Source organism: Delphinus delphis, chromosome 6 (genome assembly GCF_949987515.2).
Source record: "Delphinus delphis chromosome 6, mDelDel1.2, whole genome shotgun sequence".
Lineage (NCBI taxonomy): Eukaryota > Metazoa > Chordata > Mammalia > Artiodactyla > Delphinidae > Delphinus > Delphinus delphis.
The window spans coordinates 77,105,764-77,118,993 of NC_082688.1; the positions used below are offsets into that span (position 1 = coordinate 77,105,764).

General features: G+C 35.9%; 1 pseudogene; it reads right to left on the reverse strand.

Annotated features, from left to right (window-relative positions):
* Nucleotides 1-10,115: 10,115 nt before the first annotated feature.
* LOC132426696 (large ribosomal subunit protein eL42-like) lies at nt 10,116-10,435 on the reverse strand (annotated as a pseudogene).
* Nucleotides 10,436-13,230: the final 2,795 nt, after the last annotated feature.

A 13,230-nucleotide genomic window follows, 5' to 3' on the forward strand; every position in this document is an offset into this window, starting at 1 on the left:
AGTCACAGAAAGCAAAACTCAAGTCTACAGTTGCTCCCAAAGTCCACTGCCTCAATTTTGGGAACACTCATTATCTATTAAGGTATTCCACAGATGCAGGGTTTATCAAGTTGATTGTGGGTTTTTAATCCACTGCTCCTGATGGTGCTGAGAGTAATTTCTCTTTCTTTTCTTTGTTCACACAACTCCTGGGGTTCAGCTTTGGTTTTGACCCCACCTCTGTGTGTAGGTCCTCAGGCATCTGTTCCCTACCCAGACAGGAGGGGGTTAAAGCAACGGCTGCTTAGGGCTGTCTTGCTCATTCAGGCTGGGGAGATGGAATGCAGGGTCAGCCTGCAGCGGCAGAGGCCAGTGTGACATTACAACAGCCTGAGGTGTGCTGTGTGTTCTCCTGGGGATGTTGTCCCTGGATCTCAGGACCCTGGCAGTGGCATGCTTCACAGGTTCCTGGGAGTGGGGGATGGGGGGGTATGAGTAGTGACCTGTGCTTGCACAGAGGATCCTTGGTGGCAGAGGCAGTATTGTTAGTGTTTCATGCCCGTCTCTGGGGTCTGATCTGATAGCTGCAGCTCACACCCATCGCTGGAGCTCGCTTAGGTGGCACTCTGCCTTGTGTGGGCACACGGGGAAGGAAACCCCTCTCCTCGTGCACCCCGAGACAAAGGTCTCTTGCCTCTTCGGCAGCTCCAGACTTTGTCCCGGACTCTCTCCCAGCTAGCTGTGATATACTAGCCCCCTTCAGGCTGTGTTCATGCAGCCAACCCCAGTCATCTCCCTGGGATCTTCCCTCCAAAGCCTGAGCCTCAGCTCCCAGCTTCCAGCCCCGGCCCATCCCGACGGGTGAGCAGACAAGCCTCTCAGGCTGGTGAGTGCTGGTCGGCACCTATCCTCTGTGTGGAAATCTCTCTGCTTTGCCCTCTGCACCCCTGTTGCTGTGCTCTCCTCCGTGGCTCGGAAGCTTGTCCCCTGCCCCCCCTTGTCTCTGCTGGTGAAGGGGCTTCCTAGTGTGTGGAAACTTTTCTTCCTTCACAGCTCCCTCCCAGTGGTGCAGGGACCATCCCTATTCTTTTGTCTCTGTCTTTTCTTTTTACTTTTGCCCTACCCAATTACATGGGGATTTTCTTGCCTTTTGGGAATTCTGAAGTCTTCTGCCAGCATTCAGTATGTGTTCTGTAGTTGTTGTTCCACATGTAGATGTATTTCTGATGTATTTGTGGGAGGAAGGTGATCTCCATGTCTTACTCCTCCACCACCTTGAAGGTCTCCCCCCTTTCAATAATTATTGCATGTTTTCTAGGTGTTTGGCACTGTTGCTCATTGGATATAATTAATTATGAGATACATGCATAGATACTCTGGGAACATAGAGAAAGTGTACCAAAACACCCTCAAAGGCTAGATAGTTAATTTTGAACACCAATCTGCTTAGAGTTGACATAGTGTTTTGAAAACTCAGTGATTGTCTTTATTATAGACATGATGTAAATATTAACAATAAATCTAATAATTCTTATTTTTGGTAGTTATAGTCCATAATAAAATAGCTTCTTATATTCAGATCAAAAGAGTAATATGTTGGGGCAACATAGTGTGGCCCATTAAGATGTCTAAAAACCAGCTTTAATGAATCATTAAAGATTATTTATAATTAGCATATGAAATATATACAATTACTTGCTCTAAGGTATTCATGGGCTTCAAATAATTTGTTCTTTTATGGAGTGAAATGTTTCCCTTCTGATTAAAAATACTCTTTGTTAAGTTGATAATCCATTTTTAAACCTGGATAGCCTTAACTTGGTCATAAATACAGAATTAGTAGAATTAAAATTAAAGTGGAGTTAAAATTAATGATGTTGAATATAATTTGAACTTGTCAAAATATGACCTTTTTTATAACAGTGAATTTATTCTATTCAAATCCTATAGTCTGAGAGAATGAATAATATTGTACAACTATTGAAAACTATCAGGATAGCTAATAACTTAGTAGCTATACTTAATAGCACCGACTAGAAAGATGACTAAAAATATGGTTTAAACATGACAAATCTGTTTTGCTAAATTGATAAAAACATACAGTGTTTTTCCCTTGGGAGAATTTTTACTCATTTGAAATGAGGTTTTTAAAAAATGCTAATACAGGGCTTTTCATTTTGAGAGGAAAGGCACTGAGTGCTTTCTATAAAGATGCTATGTGGATATTTCAGCTGTATTTAAAAAACAGTAAAACCAAAGTAGGACTCCCACCTATGCAGAGTGAATAGGTTGCTGATCCTATGCACACACACAGAACACTACACAGAATTACTCCCCAAAAAGCCTGGACACTGGGAAAATGATCAAAGGCAGAAGAGAAACTGAGAATCATTTGTTCTTGAAAAATTGCTACAGTTTCAGGTAAGAAAAATGGGAGTCTTTAGCCTTTTAACCTGTTGCTCTATTCCTTACCTACTCCCACTCTTAGTTGGTGAGAAATGTTAATTTATCAGCTTGGGGCTGTCTGCATAAACTTGTGGCTGTGCTGACAGAGGATGTGGACTCAATTTTGTGCAGAATGTGAAAACACAAGATTTTTAGATGAAAATGGTGAATGCAGCAGGAAACAAATGAAGGAGAAGAACATCTTTGATAGCCTGAGACTGCAGTCCTGTTTGGGGTGAATGGTGGACCAGCTAGAATTTATTGGGAGACATAGATTAGTTAGATAAGCTCTCCATGCATAACTGACTGTCTAGGAAACAAGGCACATGAGGCAGCCCAGTAGGAATTCAGTATAAAAAAGATTTGGGAATTGGCTGATCTTTGAATGCCCTCACCAGTCCACACACAGATTGATCATCGTAGAGAGGAAGTTCAAGAGTTTTGAGCACAACATCTGCCAAACACATTGGCTGACCATTAAGCTATGGAGACACAGGGGTGACCCCCCTCAGAAACAAAGCTTAAAGTTAAAAATAGAAACCCTGTAGAATTCTAGAGAAAAGAAGGAATAGGAGATACTGCCATCCTAACTCTACAGATTTATTATCTATGTGATTTGTGCTTGGTAAGAGGCAGATAATCATGACAACTACCTCCAAGGACTCAAAGAAATCATAGAATACAGTTAAAGTAATTAGAGCAATGTCTGACACATAGTAATTTTTCTATTTCTTTTTCCTTTTCAGTTTTTATTGAAGTATAGTTGACATACAATATTATATTAGTTTCAATATTATATATATAATATATGTAATATATATATTATATTATATACAACACAGTGATTTGACATTTATATACATTATGAATTGATTACCACACTAAGCATAGTAACCATCTGTTACCATAAAAGTAATTATAATATTATTGACTATCTTCCCTATGCTGTACATTACATCCCCATGACATTTATTTTGTGTTTGTACCTCTTAATCCCCTTCCCCTATTTCATTAATTCCCCACCCTCTCTCCCCTCTGGCAGCCACCAGTTTGTTCTCTGTCTCTATGAGTCTGTTTCTGTTTTGTTTTTTGTTTGTTCATTTGTTTTGTTTTTTAGATTCCACATATAAGTGAAATCACATGGTATTTGTCTTTCTCTGTCTAGCATATTTCACTTAGCATATATACAGAACACCATCACAAAACAGCAAAATACACATTCTTTTCAAGTTCACATAGAACATTCTCCAGGATAAATTATATGGTAGGCCACAAAACAAGTCTCAAAAATTTAACATTGAAATCATTATCAAGCATTTTTTCCAACCACAACAGTATGAAGCTAGAACTCAATTACAAGAAAACTGGAAAAAAGCACAAACACCTGGAGGCTAATTTTTCTATTATTCCTACAGAAAGCAGTAAGTGTGCTTTTGCAGAAACAAAAGCAAAACTAGGAGAGTAGTTTTTATGCAGCTCAAGAGAGAACAAAAAGGAAAAAAAAGAAAAGAAAAAACAGAAGAAGCAAATGTAGAGCAATACAAAGTTCCTAGTTAATTTGCTAATTTTAGATCTCCTAAATTTTGCTATTCATGAATTTAGGGCACATTTATGTATTCATTCAACAATGATGTTCTACTATGTGTCAGACATTGTATAGGGTTCTGGAAGCAGAATGATGACTGATGTAAGAATTATCAAAACAGTGATACTACTGACTCAGATGTTTCAAACATAATGGTTTCATGTAACATGATCTCACTGTTAGTCATGTGGCAAGACAGGTTAACGGTAAGGGATGTCCTTCCTGTAAATATATGATATCACTCTGGTAGCTGGTGACTAAATCCAGTAGTCAAATATTGACCTAAAAATTAGGCTTATATTAAATTTAGCATTGCGTGTGCCTTTATATTACTCTAAAGTCAATGTAGCTGATAAATATAGATGTCTACCAGAGTTGTTGTACCTTCTTTGAATTTTCTATTATTTATTTCATTCTATGAATACAACTGTTAGTTTAGAGAGCATTAAGATATTAGGAGCAGACTTCTAATTTGAGAACTTATTGAGAACATAACACCAGAAGGAAATCCATTGTGATTGTTTTGAGGAGTGGTACTCATAATTCCTTCTGACTTTTCCTCAATGAACACATGAAAAATTCATACATTTCAGATTTGACTTTTGAACGCTTATCTACAAGGAGTGGGCAGAACAGAGGTTGCAGTTTGTGTTTATGTTAATAAGTCATAATATCTTTGTTGCTGTACAGTTCTCCCCTGACCTTTAGACTCATATAGTTACTGGACTGCTTGATATTTTCAAGTGGATGCTTCATAGATATATCAAATAATATTTTCCAAAAGGAACTCTTGATTTCATTCAAGAAAGCTGATCCTCTTCTGGGATTTCCTTGCTTCAGCAATTGTTAAAACCACCCACCAAGATGCTCACGCTGGCAACTTTAGTGTCTTCGTCAGTCTCCCAAGTCAATCAATCTGCCATTCCTATTCTAAATATATCTTGTGCTTATTCATTTTTCTCTGTCTACACTATGACTATTTTTTAAATTTAATTTTTATTTTATATTGGAATATAGTTGATCTACACTGTTGTGTTAGTTTCTGGTGTACAGCTAAGTGATTCAGTTTTACATATACATATATTCTTTCTTTTTCAGATTTCTTTCCCATATAGGTTATTATAGAATAGTGAGTAGAGTTCCCTGTGCTATACAGTAGGTCCTTGTTGATTATTTTATATACAGTAGTGTGTATATGTTAATCCCAAAGTCCTAATTTATCCCTCCCATTTGGTAACCATATGTTTGTTTTTGAAGTCTGTGAGTCTGGTTCTGTTTTGTAAATAAGTTCATTTGTATCATTTTTTTAAGATTCCACTTATAAGTGATTCATATGATATTTGTCTTTCTCTCTCTGACTTACTTCACTTAGCATGATAATCTCTAGGTCTATCCATGTTGCTGCATACACTATGGCTATTTGAATCCAAACTACTTAAAGTATATTTTTCCTGCTAACCAGTCTCATCTTTAAATCTTGCCCTCATTTAAATCCTTTTTTAAACATAGCATCAGAGTAATCTGTTTAGATTATGAATTAGACAATATTATTCTCCTTAAACAATTTTTCAATACATTCCACTTGTATGATGTCACCCAATTACAAATACAAATTCCTTACTGTGGCCTATCAGACTGTACATAATCAGGCCCCTTCATGCCTTTCAAATTTGTTTCTTTCTACTCTCTCTTCCATGTATGTTCTGGCCACTGTGGCCTTCTTTCAGTTTCTCGTCTTTGTCCGTTCCTTTCTCACCAAGCTTGCCTTCACTGCTAGCTTTCTGTCTGAAAAAGTCTCTATGCTATGGATCTCAGGTTAAACTTTACAAAGACTTTTCCCAAACTATGGTAAGTTGTGTAACCACTGTTTATTATTTTATATTATTCTACCCTCAGTTATCATTTAAGTACCTTGTTTTTTAAATTTATTTTTTATTGAGGTCACATTGGTTTGTAACATTATGTAAGTTTCAGGTGCACCCATGTTTCTACTTCTGTGTACAGTACAAGGAGCACAAGTTTCAAAATGCATTTTATATATTCATCTATATCGACATACCTTTAAGTTGCCACATAATTGCACTTAAGTGTTAGGAAAGCATATATAGCACCTATTTCTGCATAACTTAGAGACTATACCCCTCACACAAACAAAGCTAACCCACAAAACAAAAAATGTACGTTACTAAGCAGTATGTGTTCATAATGCATAAATGAACACAAATAATTTGATAAACAATGCTGAAGTCATGCCCTATAGGTACTAGTGGCAGGTGTAGGCACTCAGCAAGGTGGCAAAGTACCCTCCCAACCCTGTCTGTGATGTCCCCTGAAATCCAGTGCCCACACTGACCAACACAGCACATTTCTGAGGAGTCTCTGCAAGCACAAGTCTCACTTCAGAGTTTAACCACCAGCACAGGTGGAAATTCTGAATTTTTGGAGAAATTACGTTTTTAAAGAACTGGGTTGAAATAGGAAAAAAGTAATATATCTTAATTTCCTTTGTAGATCTAGTCATTTTGTTAGATTTGAAGTATAAAAATTATATCTTATATACTTGATTTACTTATGAAATTAAAATGGTTGCCATATTAAATTTAAAAGGATAGTTTGTGTAGACTCTAATTTCAAATTTACTATTGGGATTTAGGTATATTTAATTGTTACAAATGGCACTGTAAGCTGCTGTGCTTAAAAAGTTAAACACCTTTTATTTTTTTCCTTATTTATCTGAAGTAGTAAATGACAGAGAAAATAAGAAACCAATATTATAATTAACCAAACCAAGTCATCATGTTTTGTGGCCATGTTATCCACCATGTTGTCAAATGGACGTAGAAATATACAATTTCAGAAAAAAAGCTACGTTAATATATATGTAATATATATTATAAGTTAATATATATATTATCACACAAAGCAAACCCACAAAATAAAAATGTACATTACTAAGCAGTAAATATTCATAATGCAGAAATAAACACTAATAATTTGATTAAAGAATGTTTAAGTCATGTTCCGTAGATACTATCAATAGCTGCAAGCATAGGAAATCAGCAAATTGGCAAAGTACCCTCGTAATCCTGTGGAAGACACTAAGGCTGAGTATTTAAATATCATGATCAATTGCACACTGGTAAGCAGGGGAGTCGGGATTTGAGACTTTCCCTATAATTTCCCTAGAACAAGCACAAGTTCTTTCTGTTGCTGATGCTTGGCAGATCCCAGACTAAGTTCCTGGAGCAACCCCTGAAGGAATGCCTTTTTTCCTCCAGCACTTTAAAGTTTCTGACAACCAGGCTAACTGTGCTGCTTATTTTGTAATCCAGTCAAGTGCAGCAGCAGTTTTATATTTCTGCCTTTGAATCTCAGATCCAAGAAACTGGCAGCAGCATGAATTCCTCATTGTAAAAGAATTGTAATGATCTGACTTTGTTGTTGGGTTGACACCAATTTCAAGTTTTAGTCACATAAGACTTTTTTTGGTTAGAAATAAAAATAGTTGCAGAGGAGTGAATTTGAGGAGTAATATAAGAATATTTTAACTGAAACTGGATTTTTTATTAAAGATTTATAAAATATGTTTAATTTTCCATTCCTAGAGACAGCCACCAAAAAATATACCTCCTTTGATTTTTATTCCCATCACTTCCCTCATTTCCCCTCAAGTCTGCTCTAAAATAATGTTCATAATCTGCTCCAGATTGTATTGTTCTGCACTTCCTCTTCTGAGAAAGGGACAGGGAAGAATCTCCTCACTTGGTGATAATTGGCTCATACTCAGGGATAAACTAATTAAGGGGAAATGGTTATATTAATAACACCTGTTTTTACCCCATCTTAGTTTTTCTAATTTACATAAACTTATTTTATACAACTTAAAAAGAAATAATAGAAAAAAAAGAAATAATAGCAAATTTTATATAATGTTTATAATCATTCAGTTTAGTTCAATAGTGAGGACTTAGTATGGGCTATGGCTAGAGAAACTACTTTTGAGGAATATATAGTCTATGGAAGAACCAACATACAAAGAGAAAAAAGTTACATCGTAAGCTACAAATGCCATGAGACTCTCAAGACAGTAATTTTCTCAACTTGAAAATTCAAAGAAGACTTATTGGTGGGTATAAGTAAAGCAGTCCAGGTGAATATAAAGGGAGAGAGATTTCTGACAGAGGAAACTGCTTGAAATAAGGCAATCTAAGGTGTCAGGTATTGCTAGTTAGTATTCTGCTTCCCACTCTTTCTTTGAATCCCCAACACATGAGTGGGGCCTGGTGAAGAGCTGAGTCTCAATCTTTTTGCCATCGATAAGGTGAAACAATGTGGTGGAAAGTGGGGGTAGTTTGCATTCTGCCTTCCTCTCTTAACTGTGATGTAGGTCTATGGGGGTGGGGGTTTCCAACGAGGGGCTGAGTTTCCACTTCCCCACTACATGCAGGAACTGGTACTTAAGTTGATGCCCCTAACCACTATGAAATCTAAGTCAGTCTCCTTTTCCTGCTACTTCAAGTGATATCTGGATTTGCTTGGGAACCTGTATGCTCTTTCTGGAAAATGTCATTATGAGAGGAATAAACCTTTTCTTACCTCCTTGGTGCATGTTTGGCACCATCAGTCTCCAAATCTAAATTTTGGATGGGTTTTTCATCTCATCTCTTGGATGCCTAAATAGATGTCTAGAGTGACAACAACTCAAATTGATTGAATCAGATTTCTCATCTGAAACTATGAAGGCCAATTTTTATGTACTGAAAAAAAAGGAATGTCAACCATAAATTCTACATATGGTGAACTTAGATGTAAACATCCTCAACAAAATATTAGCAAATCTAATCTAGAAATGAATAAAAATCATTATTGAGTCTGATCAACTGGAATTTATTCCAGGTACATAAGTCTGGTTCAGCATTCAAATGTCAATTAATGCAATGCACTATACCAGCAGGCTAAAGAAGAAAAATCACATGATCTTATCAACTAATTATGAAATAACATTTGACAACATGCAGCAACTCTTCCAACTAGGAATGGGGTAGAGGAAGGAACTTCGTCTACTTGAAGAACATCTACCAAAAACTTACAACTAATAAAACCCTTAACTGTGAATGACTGAGCGTTTTTCACCTAAGATCAAGAGCAAGGCAAAAAAATCCAGTATCACTACCTTTATCTAACAATTACTGGAAGTTATTGTCAGTACAATGAGGCAAGGAAAGGAAATAACAGGTATATTGATTAGAAATGAATAAATAAAGCTGACCTACTTGTAGATGAAATGAATGTCTACATAGAAAACTCCAAGGAAACCATAAAAATCTATAACTAATAAATGAGTTGAGTATGATTGTAATATAGAAGATCATCATGCAAAAATCAATATAGCAGTTCTTTATACTAACAATAAACATGTAGAAACAAAAACAATTTACAATTGCTCAAAATAAAATAAAGTACTTAGGTATAAATGGAAAAACACGTACAGAATCTGCATGCCTAAAATTACAAAATACTGAGGAAAGGAGTTAAAGAAGATCTACATAAATGGAGAGTCATACTGTGCTCATGGATGGGAAAACTCAACATAATAAAGATGCTAATTCTCCCCAAATTTATATATAGGTCTAACAAAATCTCTACCAAAATCCCATCAAGATGCATTGTTAATATAAAAAAGGATTATTGCAGTGCTTCCCTGGTGGTGGTTGAGAGTCCGCCTGCCGATGCAGGGGACATGGGTTCGTGCCCCGGTCCGGGAAGATCCCACGTGCCGTGGAGCAGCTGGGCCCGTGAGCCATGGCCGCAGAGCCTGCGCATCCAGAGCCTGTGCTCCACAAGGGGAGAGGCCACAGCGGTGATAAGCCTGCGTACCACAAAAAAAAAAAAAAAAAAAAAAAAAAAAAAAAGGATTATTGCACAGATTTTATGGAAATGTAAAGGAACTATAGTAAACATATTAAAAAAATAAATCTGGAGGAATCACTGTACCCAGTTTCAAAACTTTTTTTTTAAGACTATCACTGTATTTATTCTCATACAATTTTTTTTACAGCTTCCACATTTTCCTCTTAAAAATAGAAGAACAAAAGATTCCCAAAGCTTAGAACTGGATTATTTGGCCCTTTCTCTTCTTATCTCCTCCGAGTTCAAAATGTTGCCACTCTTAATGGCCAGCATCCTCTTGGATCTGCAGTTGGGCTCAACACATTCAAGCCTCAGCACGATCTTCTTTGTGCTTTTAGCCTTCTTCCAGAAAATTGGCTTTGTTTACCCACCATAGCCACTCTGCTTCTGATCATAGAGCCTTTTTCCCTGGGCATACAGGGGATTTTTTCCTTTCTTATACTGGATCACTTTGTGAGGCTGATGCTTTCCACATTTCTTACAGAAAGTCATTCGGGTTTTTGGTGCATTGACCATCTTTGCAGTTAAAGGTGTCTTCAAGATGAAAACCAGAAGCCTGACGTCCACGTTCCTGCCTCGTTCCACATGCTCGTCACAGGAAAGCTCAAGACATTTTCCATAGCTACTTTAACCAAGACTGTGTGGTATTAGTAGAGGGATTAGTACCTCAATGACACATAATTAAAACCCTGGAATACACTCACAATATAATTTTTTTAAAAGTTGCCAAAGCAATTCAATGGAGGAAGGATAGACTTTTCAGCAAGCTGTGCTGAAGCAAGTGGACATCCATAACAAAAAAATGAAACTTGCCCTATACCTTGTAAGAAAATTACTGCAATAGTTCATGAACTTAGGTGTAAAATGTGAAACTATAAAACTTTTAGTAAGAAAACAAAACAAAACAAAAAACATAGAGGAAGATCTTCAGGATCTAAGCAAAGAGGTCTTGGACTTGACACCAAAAGCTCAATCCAGAAGAAATAATCATTTTGACTTCATCAAAATTAACAACACTGGCTTTACAAAAAGTATTTGTTAAGAGGATGAAAAGATGATCTACAAACTAAGAGAAAAATATTTGCAAACTAGTTACCCAAGCAAAGAATTAGTATGTAGGAATATAAAGACATCTCAAAGCTCGAGTAAACAAAAAGCAATATAATTATAAATGAGCAAAAGGTATGAAGAGGTTTATCACTAATAAGGAAATGCAGATCACAAAAAAACACATGAAAAGAAGTTCAACATCATTAGCAAATAGGGAAATGAAAATTAAACCATATTTAGATAACACTACACACCTATCATAATGGTTATAATAAAAACTAGTAAAAACACCAAATAGTGATGAGGCTGTGGAGAAACTAGATCATTTATACATTGCTGGTGGAAACGTAAAATGATAGAGCTGTTGTGAAAAGCAGTTTGATAGTTTCTCTTGATTTTTTATTTTTCTGTTTTTCAAAAATAGACTTTACTTCTAGGTTACTTTAAGTTCACAGCAAATTTGGGGAGAAGGTAGAGAGATTTCCTGTATACCCTCTGCCTTGACATATGCAGAGGCTGTCCCATTATTAAACAAAACAGTGGTACATTTGTTACAATTGATAAACCTACATTGACACCTCATTATCACCCAGAATCTATAATTATACTAGGGTTCGCTCTTGGTGTTGTACATTGTATGGGTTTGGACAAATTTATAATGACATGTAGCTGCCATTATAATATAGTATAAAGTAGTTTCACTGGTCCTTAAAAGTCCTTGGTGCTATGCCTATTTATCCCTCTCTCCCCCAACCTCTGGCAACCACTGATCATTTTATCGTCTCCATAATTTTTCTTTTCTAGAATATCATATAGTTGGAATCATACAGTATGTAGTCTTTTTAGATTGCCTTCTTTCACTTGGTTATATGCATTTAAGTTTCCTCCAATGCCTTTTTATAACTTGATAGCTCATTTTTTAAAAGTATTGAATAATAGTCCATTGTCTAGATATACCATAGTTTAATATCCATTCATCAGATGTTAAAGGACATCTTGGTTCCCCCAAGTTTTGATAATTATGAATAAAGCTGCTACAAACAACTTTATGCAGGTTTTGTGTGGCCATAAGTTCTAAACACTTCTGAGAAATACCAAGGAGTGTTGTTGCTGGAATTTATGGTAAGAGTATTTTTTATTTTGTAAGAAATTGCTGTACTGTCTTCCAAAATCACTGTACAATTTTGTATTTCTACCAACAATGTATGAGATTTATTGTTGCTTCACATTCTTGTCAGCATTTAGTGTTGTCAGTATTCCAGATTTTGGCCATTCTAATAGGTGTACAGTAGTATCCCATTGTCATTTTAATTTGCATTTCCCTCATGACGTATGATGTAGAGAATATACTTCTATGTTTATTTGCTATCTGTAAATCTTTGATGAGGTGTCTGTTAAGGTCTTTGGCCCATTTTTTATCCAATTGTTTCTTATTGTTGAGTTTTAAGAGTTTTTATATACTTTGGATGAAAGTCCTTTATCAGATGTGTCTTTTGCAAACGTGTTCTCCCAGTCTGTGGCTTATCTTTTCATTCTCTTAACATTTTCTTCTGCAGAGCAGGAATTTTTAATTTTAATGAAGTCTAATGTAGCAATTCTTTTATTTATAGATCATGCCTTTCGTGTTTTATCTAAAAAGTCATTGCCAAACCCAAGGTCATTTAGATTTTGTCTTATGTTATCTCTAGGAGTATTATAGGTTTGTATTTTACATTTAGGTCTGTGATCTATTTTCGAGTTATTTTTTTTGAAGAATGTAAGGTCTGAGTTAACATTCTTTTCTTTTTTTTTTTTTCTTTTTTCGCCTGTGATGGCCAGTGTTTCAATGCCATTTTTTGAAAAGGCTATCTTTGTTCCATTGTATTGCCTTTATTTCTCTGTCAGAGATCAGTTGGCTATATTTATGTGGGTCTATTTATGGAATCTCTATTTTGTTTTATTTATCTGTTTGTCTATTCTTTTCCCAATATTACACTGTCTTAATTACTATAGTTTTATTGTAAGTCTTGAAGTTGAGTAGTGTCAGTTCTCCAACTTTGTTCTTCTCCAACAATATTGTGTTGCCTATCCTGGGTCTTTTACCACTGCATATAAGCTTTAGACTCAGTTCATCAATATCCACAAAATAACTAGCTAGGATTTTCATTGGGATTGCACTGAATTCATAGATCAAGTTGGGAAGAACTGAATACTTGACAGTGTTGAGTCTTCCTGTCCATAAACATGAAATGTTTCTCCATTTATTTAGTTCTTTGAGTTTT